This window comes from Rhinoderma darwinii, chromosome 5 (assembly GCF_050947455.1).
Source record: "Rhinoderma darwinii isolate aRhiDar2 chromosome 5, aRhiDar2.hap1, whole genome shotgun sequence".
Lineage (NCBI taxonomy): Eukaryota > Metazoa > Chordata > Amphibia > Anura > Rhinodermatidae > Rhinoderma > Rhinoderma darwinii.
In genome coordinates this window covers 238,376,287-238,384,964 of record NC_134691.1, presented here as the reverse complement: position 1 = coordinate 238,384,964, position 8,678 = coordinate 238,376,287, and positions in this window count along the sequence as shown.

The following is an 8,678-nucleotide window of genomic DNA, read 5'->3' as shown; positions in this document are numbered from 1 at the left end:
TTTCCTCAGCAGAAATTGTCTGCTCTATGTAAATATGGCCTTATTCTGGATCTTTGTATTGAAAAATCTACTTATGTTCCTCATGAGCTCTATTCTGCCTAATGCTGAAATATAATTTTCTGTTTTTCTCTAGTGCTTCCCAACCATCCTTTATGTTCTCTCTCTCTTTTACATGTTCTGACACAAACTACATATTTAATACTCACTTTATTATATATTTTTTATATTTATGTGTAGTAAATTGGGGTTGTTCTACTCTGTATACCTATTCCAGTATCAGCATACCTATTACAATAAATGCAGTTGCAGTTCCGTGGGACATCGGTGTATGGTGCTTGTCAGCGGTTTTTACGCACGTATGTCATCCGTATGTCATGCGTTTTTTAAGTCAGCAAAATAAACTGAAGGAGGTGGTTTTCTTTTTCTCATCATTTCTTTAGCAACTGTTGCGTGAATCACGCACAGCACACGGATGTGCGTCCGTGTGCTGTCCATGATTTTCACGCACCCATTGACATCAATGGGTGCGTGATGCGCAGAAAACGCACAGGTATAGGACATGCAGTGAGTTTCACGCAGCGTACACACGCTGGGTGAAAAAAACTGAATGTCTGAATGGCCCCATTGACTTGCATAGGTCCGTGTGACGTACGTTATTTTCACGTGCGTAACACGGACATGAAATACGCTCATGTGAATTAGGCCTATGGCTGGATTCACACACAGCATTTAAACACGTTTTCTGTAGCATTTCGCCTCCTTTACACGGAAGTATTCTGCATCATTATTTTCAAGCCAAAACCAAGAGTGGGTCATACACAAAGAAAAAACAGTGTAAACACTTTTACATGGCAGGATTTTGGTCAATATTTTGCTTCAGTATTTGGAAGCCAAAACCAGAAATGGAAATTAAACAGACACCGTGTGGTGTTATAGGTTATATCAAAAGTAGGTTATTAGGAGGTCAGTTCATAACTCCTCCTGACACAGAAGATACAACTTATTTACAGAAGAAATGCAGATCTTTGGCCATCAAAGGATGTCCACTGTCTGACAAATGTTTAATTGACCCTTTCCTCACCAAGGTGCAAGATGTGCTGATTAAGAATTTGTCACCAGGGCTTGTATCTAGCCTTAGATAGCATTCTCACCTAGGGCTGGAGGTAATTGCCCACACATCCTGACCAAACATCTAAAGCTATGCAAATGGATGCCTGTGGTGTGTCTGCCATGTGGACAAGGTAAGCATTGGCCATTGTTACATGTTTCAAAGAAAATAAGATACATCAAGGCAAACCCCATCATAATTGATATTTGTAGTGACCCACATAGCTAGTTATGATCAGGGGAAATAGCCCTCACATATATGTCAAATTCACATCCATACACCCAGAGGAACTACCTGAAATTGGCTATTGGCTAAAAACATGGGCCTATTACAGTGGTGTTTGATATGCCCTGGTTGGTAAATGTCTGCACAGGTGAATGCAGGTAATATTATATTTCTAGGGGATTCCTGCAAGAACACATGACCACTTGTATGTTTCTCTATAGAAATACAACTGTGTAATGGGAGGAGTACGCTTCATTATCATCTGAACAGCCTCCTCTCAGTGACATTACCAGCCAGTGAACTGGAGGGAAAAACTGGGTTTAAAATGCCAGGAGAAGTGAGGGTCAGTGTCAGTCGTTGGGGATCCATATCTCGGTTGGAGTGACTGCCCATATTTTCAGCTGTCCCCACAGCCAGGATATCGCCGCTGTACATCAGTAAGGTTTTGTTCTGTTTCTTTTATCCCTTTTATTTTCATAAACTGTTTGATTGCATTGTAACTGTATGTATATTTTTCATCTTTTAATCTGACACCTATTTTTTGTATTGCACTGCACTATTGTGTATTAAATCTGAAATATTTATAAGTCTCTTCCTTGTAGTCTTACAGAACTTAATCTTCCGAAGGTGAGGAACGTTACCTGTATTTTATGTTCAATTTAGATAACCTGTGTTATAGGAACTGGTGTTAAGGGAACATAGAGACTTAGGCCCCTATTGCCTAGATAAGTATAGGTGGTGGTAGCATACTGTGGTATAAATTATTGGGGTGTTGGAAACCTATGTGAGTAATTTAGCATAATCCCGTCATCTAGAGTAGGTGGGCGTGGATTTATGTGGTAAATTAATAAACTCAGTAGTGTAGTTCACCCGTGACGTGACCTGAGATCGGCGATCGTCACACACCGTATAATGGAAAGATTTGTTCCTCTTGAGTGTTTTGGACCCACTCCTGGTTTTGGTTTCCAAATACTAAAGCAAAATGCTGACCAAAATACTGCCGCGTGAAATAGACCTTATATAACAATTTGTATCTCTTCCGTGTTAAGGATCCACTCCTGTTTACAAGCACTGCCATATGAAAGTGGCTTTTTTTCACACCATTTTTTTTATAAAAAGACTGTATCCATGTGTTACTTTAAATTTTATGGTAAAATATGTGAAAGCCTACATATACATTGTTTTTGTTTGTGGCTTTTTTGTAGTCCACATCCACATGCTTCTGTCCATTTTCCGTACAGAAATCAGAGCATGCTGCGTGAGTATTTTGCTTCAGAAACACTGTGGAAATGCTCGCAGGCAATACTAAACATGTGAGGGGACCCTAAACCTGGAGTCCCACATAAGAAATGATGTATCATATCCTTTCTAAGGATACGTCCACACACATTGTAAACACTGCAAAATTTCCATCCGGATTTTCGGTGTGGAATTTCAGCATGGTATTACAGTATCCACGTGCTGCACAAAAAAAACTATAGAAAACACATTTCTACATTTACCTGCGGTTCATATGCTCAATCAGCAACATGCCAATTTCTCTTACAAAAAAGCTGCATAAATTCCACATAGAAAATCTGGACGGAAATTCTGCAGTACTTACAATGTGCGTGGACGATACATCTAACCATACAAATACACTAATTGAAACATGATGTCATTAACAGTAGAAAGATTGAAATGCCAAGATTGCAATTGAAATCTAATTGCTGTGTTTTAGTCTAACTCTAACTAACCCAAAATAGCATTTCTGCAAGCATGTGTATCCATATGTTATGAAAAATTTCTTCTGCCAATATATATAGAGAACAAAATACTGCCACTAGTGAGATGACTCGTGCTTCCTTCAATTGCATATCTTATTAAGCTGCTTCCAATTTATTCTAATTAACAGTCTAAAACATACTTCCGTGACCCAAGGCTTAACAAACCACAAAAAAAGCTTATTTTTTTTTCTTCCAAAGGAATTTGTATTTTCGGATTTACAGAATAACTGAGGTCAAGCTGTTTACTTTGATGTGGGTTCATGTGATTTCTAGGAATTGTTTTTATTTCATCCATATATTATTATAGAAAACGAAAATAAAAACAGAGGATAAAGCCTAAAACATTTGTTAAATGTTATGCACAAATCCTGTCTCACTATAAAGATAGCATAATGAAATTTGTACAATAGGCCTCGGGGCACCCCCGAGACTGCCTGATCCCCAAAATCATGCCCCATTTGAAACTTCAAATAGTTTTTCGATGCTAGCTCAACCAAATGGTTATTGTTATGGTTATTGTAAGAGAACTTGGCCCAAGGAAGAAGCTGCACCCAGTCGTCATGCTGCCTGGAGATGAAGTGTCGGAGTTAGTTTTCCATGATCTGATAGATACTCTCGCCTTGACCATTGGACTGGGGATGGCAGGCTGAGGAAAAGTCCAACTTTACATCAAGGAGTTTACAGAGGGCTCTCCAGAACTTTGAGGTGAACTGAACCCCCGATCAGACATGATATGCAGAGGTAAGCCATGCAGGCGGGAAAATGTGTTGGATGAAGAGGTTGGCCTGTCGAGAAGTAGAAGGTAGGCTGGTCAGTGGAACAAAATGAGCCATCTTAGAAAATCGGTCCACACACCAGCCAGACCGTGCTATGTACTACTACGCACTACAACGCAGAGGGAGGCAGGTCCGTAACAAAGTCCATTGCTATATGCTGCCTGGGAGCATTGGGCACAGGCAGCGGCTGGAGCAGGCTAGCAGGTTTGGAGTGAAAAACCTTATTAGCCGAGCAAACTGTGCAGGATGAAACAAAGTCCATGATGTCTTTTGGCAGTGTGGGCCACCAGAAATGATTGGCAATCAGGTCTTGGGTCTTACGGGCAGCCGCGTGACCTGCCAATTTGGAGCTGTGTCCCCAGCGGAGGATTCTCCCTCTGTCTTGCCAGGCGCACAAAATTCCTCCTGGAGGGATGTCTCTAACTTTTAGAGGGTTGACCGAGATAATGCAGGACGGAGGCCGGGCGGTAGTGGAGCTCAAACTGGAACCGGGCAAAGAACAGCAACCAACTGGCTTGACGTAGGTTCAGCCGTTGGGCCGTCTGGAGATAGGTGAGGATCTTGTGGTCAGTAAATATCAGGATGGGATGAGCTGCGCCCTCTAGTAGATGTTTCCACTCCTCCAGGGCCAACTTGATAGCCAGTAACTCCCGATCCCCAATCGGGTAGTTACACTCTGCGGAAGAGAAAAGTTTAGCGTTAATAGCCACATACCACTGACTTGCCTTTGGGACCAGAAGTGCGCCAGCACCAACCGAGGAGCCGTCCACCTTCAACGAAAACTGTTGAGTTACATCAGGATGACGGAGGGTAGAGGCTGACGTGCAGGCACTCTTCAGGCTATTAAATGCGGATTCAGCCTCTGGAGTCCACACCTTGGCGTTCATGCCTTTCTTGGTGAGGGTAGAGATGGGAGCTGCCAGTGAGGAGAAGCTTGGGATGAACTGACGGTAGAAATTGGCAAATCCCAAGAAATGCTGTATGGATCTTAAGCCTTGAGGACATGGCCATTTCAGGATGGCCTTTACTTTCTCCAGATCCAACTTGAGACCTTGGTCCGAGATTATGTAGCCCAGGAAGGGTAGAGAATTCCTCTCAAACATGCACTTCTCCAGCTTGACATACAGGCGATTCTCCCTCAATCGCAGAAGAACTTGACAGACATGTCTCTGATGAGTCGTCAGGTCTGGGAAATAAATTAAGTTGTCATCGAGATAGACCACAACACAAACATAGAGGAGATCCCGGAAGATGTCATTGACAAATTCTTGGAAGACCGTGGGAGCGTTACACAGGCTGAAGGGCATTACCAGATATTCATAGTGCTCATCTCGGGTGTTAAATAACATTTCATTCGCCACCCCATTGAATTCAGATTAGGTTGTAAGCCCCACGCAGGTATAGTTTAGAAAAAATATTGGCTCCTCGTATGCGGTCAAAAAGTTCTGAAATCAATGGCAACGGATATCTATTTTTTCACCGTGATCTGGTTAAGACACCGGCAGTCGATGCAGGGTCGCAGAGATCCATCCTTCTCTTTGACGAAGAAGAACCCGGACTTTCAAATCAAACCTCTCTCCAAATTCTCCTTAATATAGGCCGACATAGACTGAGTCTCTGGCAAGGAGAGAGGGTATAGCCTACCACAAGGAAGAGATGCATCAGGAACCAGCTCAATAGGGCAGTCATACGCACGGTGTGGAGGCAGCATCTCCACCTCCTTCTTTCTGAAGACATCCGAGAACAGAGAATAATGAGAAAGCAATCCTGCCAATGACTGAGCCCGAGGAGGCTGGGCCAGATGGATCGGCCCCAGACAGCGGTTGAGGCACTTGGGACCCCACTGGAGAACCTCTCCGAAATTCCAGTCCAGAACCAGGGCAGGCCTAGCAGCACAGGGTTGATGGCCTGGGGTAGAACAAGAAACGAGATGGTCTCGGAATGAAGGGCTCCCACTTAGAGCCTCAGCGGTTCGGTCACAGCTACAATCGGGTCTGGCAGAGGTAGTCCATTCACCGAGGCGACGATCAATGGCCTATCCAGGGAGGGTTTGGACAACTGAAGGAGATCCAGTAGGTCTTTGTGGATAAAACAGGCTGCTGACCCAGAGTCCAGATAGGCAGAGACCCGGTGGGTCTTCTCGCTGGACATTATTATAGTCACGGCGATGGACAGTTTAGAAGAGAGTTCTCCATCCACCGCTGTATCGCCTAGGGTTGTCTCCCCAACCAATACTAGGTGTTGGGGTTTTTTGGCTTCTGAGAACACAGACGCACGTCATGGTCCCCGAGGCCGCAATACAGACAAAATCCCGAAGTGCATCTGCGCTGTTTCTCCTGGATGGATAACGTAAGTCTGTCCACCTGCATAGGCTCCTCAGGTGGGCCACCTGGTGAGGGCAACAGGGACTGCTGGAAAGTGGCAGACGAATCTCTTGGGATCGTTCCTGGAACCTCATATCCACCCGGGTGGCAAGCAAAATAAGGTTGTCCAGGGTAGATGGCAGATCACGAGCGGCCAGTTCGTCCTTGATCTCGGACGACAGTCCCTGCCAGAATGTAGCCACCAGGGCCTCGTTGCTCCAGGACAGATCCACTGCCAGGGTACGGAACTGAATGGCGTACTCGCCCATGGAGGCGTCTCCCTGGTGGAGGTTCAGCAGGAAGGCAGCTGCCGACGAGACTTGTCCAGGCTCCTCAAACACAGTGCAAAATGTCCGTAGGAACCCCTGGAAATCACGGGTCTCTGATCCTTGTTGTTCCCAGATAAGGTTCGCCCATGCTAGGGCCTTGCCGGTGAGCAGAGAAATAATGAAGCCGATCATGGCGCCATCAGATGGGAATGCTCTGGCATGTAGAGAGATATGGATCTGGCGCTGATAGAGAAATCACCTGTAGGTACTCGCGTCTCCGTTGTAACAAGGCGGTAGTGGTAGCGAGAATCGGGGATCAGCACTGGTGCTGACAGGAGGTGTAGTAGGAGGGTCAGCTGAGGTAACCGGAACAGGAGTTGAGGAGGCTGCAGCTTGCGCATCCAGCCGCTGTGCAATGGAGTTCACTGCCAGGAGGAGATGGTCCTGTCGTGAACGAAGGTCTCACAGATCTGCTTGCATGGCTTGAGATGTTGACATGGTCTTGGGTTGATTAGCGGGGTCCATGGCCTGAGCGTACTGTAACGATGGGTGCATGCACCCACTGGGCCGTGCCACCATAGAGGGATAGCAGCTGGCCAACAGGATACCAAGTCACAGTCTATAGTTCAAATAAGGGTACCTGTGGTAACTTCAGACAATAGTGATGGTAAGCTCGAATGGGACCTTGGCAGCAGGCAGACACCAGGCACGGTGTAACACGGAAGGTGTAGTATACGGTACAACATGACTCCAACTCTCAATGGCACAGGAACAAGGTAGCACGGGATATAGCATACAGGTAGCAGGTACGGGAACACTGGGAACTGGAAACCACTAAGGGACCATTTGCAAAGATTAACATGGGTAAACACAACAATGCTCAGGCAATGAGGGAAGGGGCAGGGCCCTTCTTATAGTCCAGGGTGATCATGGCGAATAGGACACCACAGAATCAAGCGGAAGTGAGCGCTGGTGTATCCTATAGAGGAGATGCGGGCCAGCGCTCACAGATCCATGTCTGCGGCTGTCGGGAGGTGAGTAATCCCGACGGCGTGTGGCCATGGGTTTTACAAGAGGTAGGCCAATCTAAAAAAAACAGAAGAGAGGACAGGAGTAGAAACAGCCACCTGCGATTTTCAATTTGGCAGGCATATACGCTAACCAATGAACATGAGAATCTAAGGTCTTAGGTTTGCCCCTGATTGTCAATTAAGACAGTCCGGGGCACAAGAAAAGGTTTTAAGTTTGCCCCTGACTGTCAATTAAAAAAATGAATGGACACATTCATAGATATTCAAAAATGTATTCGGAAATTAAATATAAAAAAACACTTTATTGGGAAAAAGTATCCTGTTGAAAAAGAGACTGGGGAAAATAGGGCAAAGACAATAGGAAATTAATTTATACATACAATGTTATATCCACCCTCAACGTTTAACCCCCCCAGAGAGATCTGCCTCAGTAGAGGGGTTTAAGAATTTGGTTTGCAATGATCTGGCAAAAATGCAAACAAAACATATTGCTAAGTCAAACCTGACTAGAAAAGAGTATATAGCCTTTAAGGAATTTGAGAAGAATAGAGGAATAGTAATAAAACCGGCAGACAAGGGGGTGGAAGTGGTTATTCTAACACATGAAAAATATATTGAAGTATTGAATAAAATGTTTAATGATGATAAGACATATATAAAAAAAATAAAGAATATTCTGACTAATAACTACCAAAGCCAATTAAACATTTTACTAGGGAAAGGAAGAATCAACGGGATCCTCAATAAAAAGGAATTTGCATTTTTAACTATTAAATATCCCAGAATCCCAGTAATATATTATTTACCAAAGATTAACAAGGATATACTCGACCCCCTCCCAGACCTATAGTCTCAGGGATAGGCTCTTTAACACAAATTGTTAGGAAATGCCTGTTCCCTTAAGATTACCATGACAATGGTTCTGGCTTCTGGGCATGTCTGTTTTTCCTTGAGCCTTAGGCTGGGTTCACACGAGCACATTAACGTCCATAATGGACGAACGTATTTCGGCCGGAAGTCCCGGACCGAACTTAGTGCAGGGAGCCGGGCTCCTAGCATCATAGTTATGTACGATGCTAGGAGTCCCTGCCTCTCTGCAGGACAACTGTCCCGTACTGTAATCATGTTTTCAGTACGGAA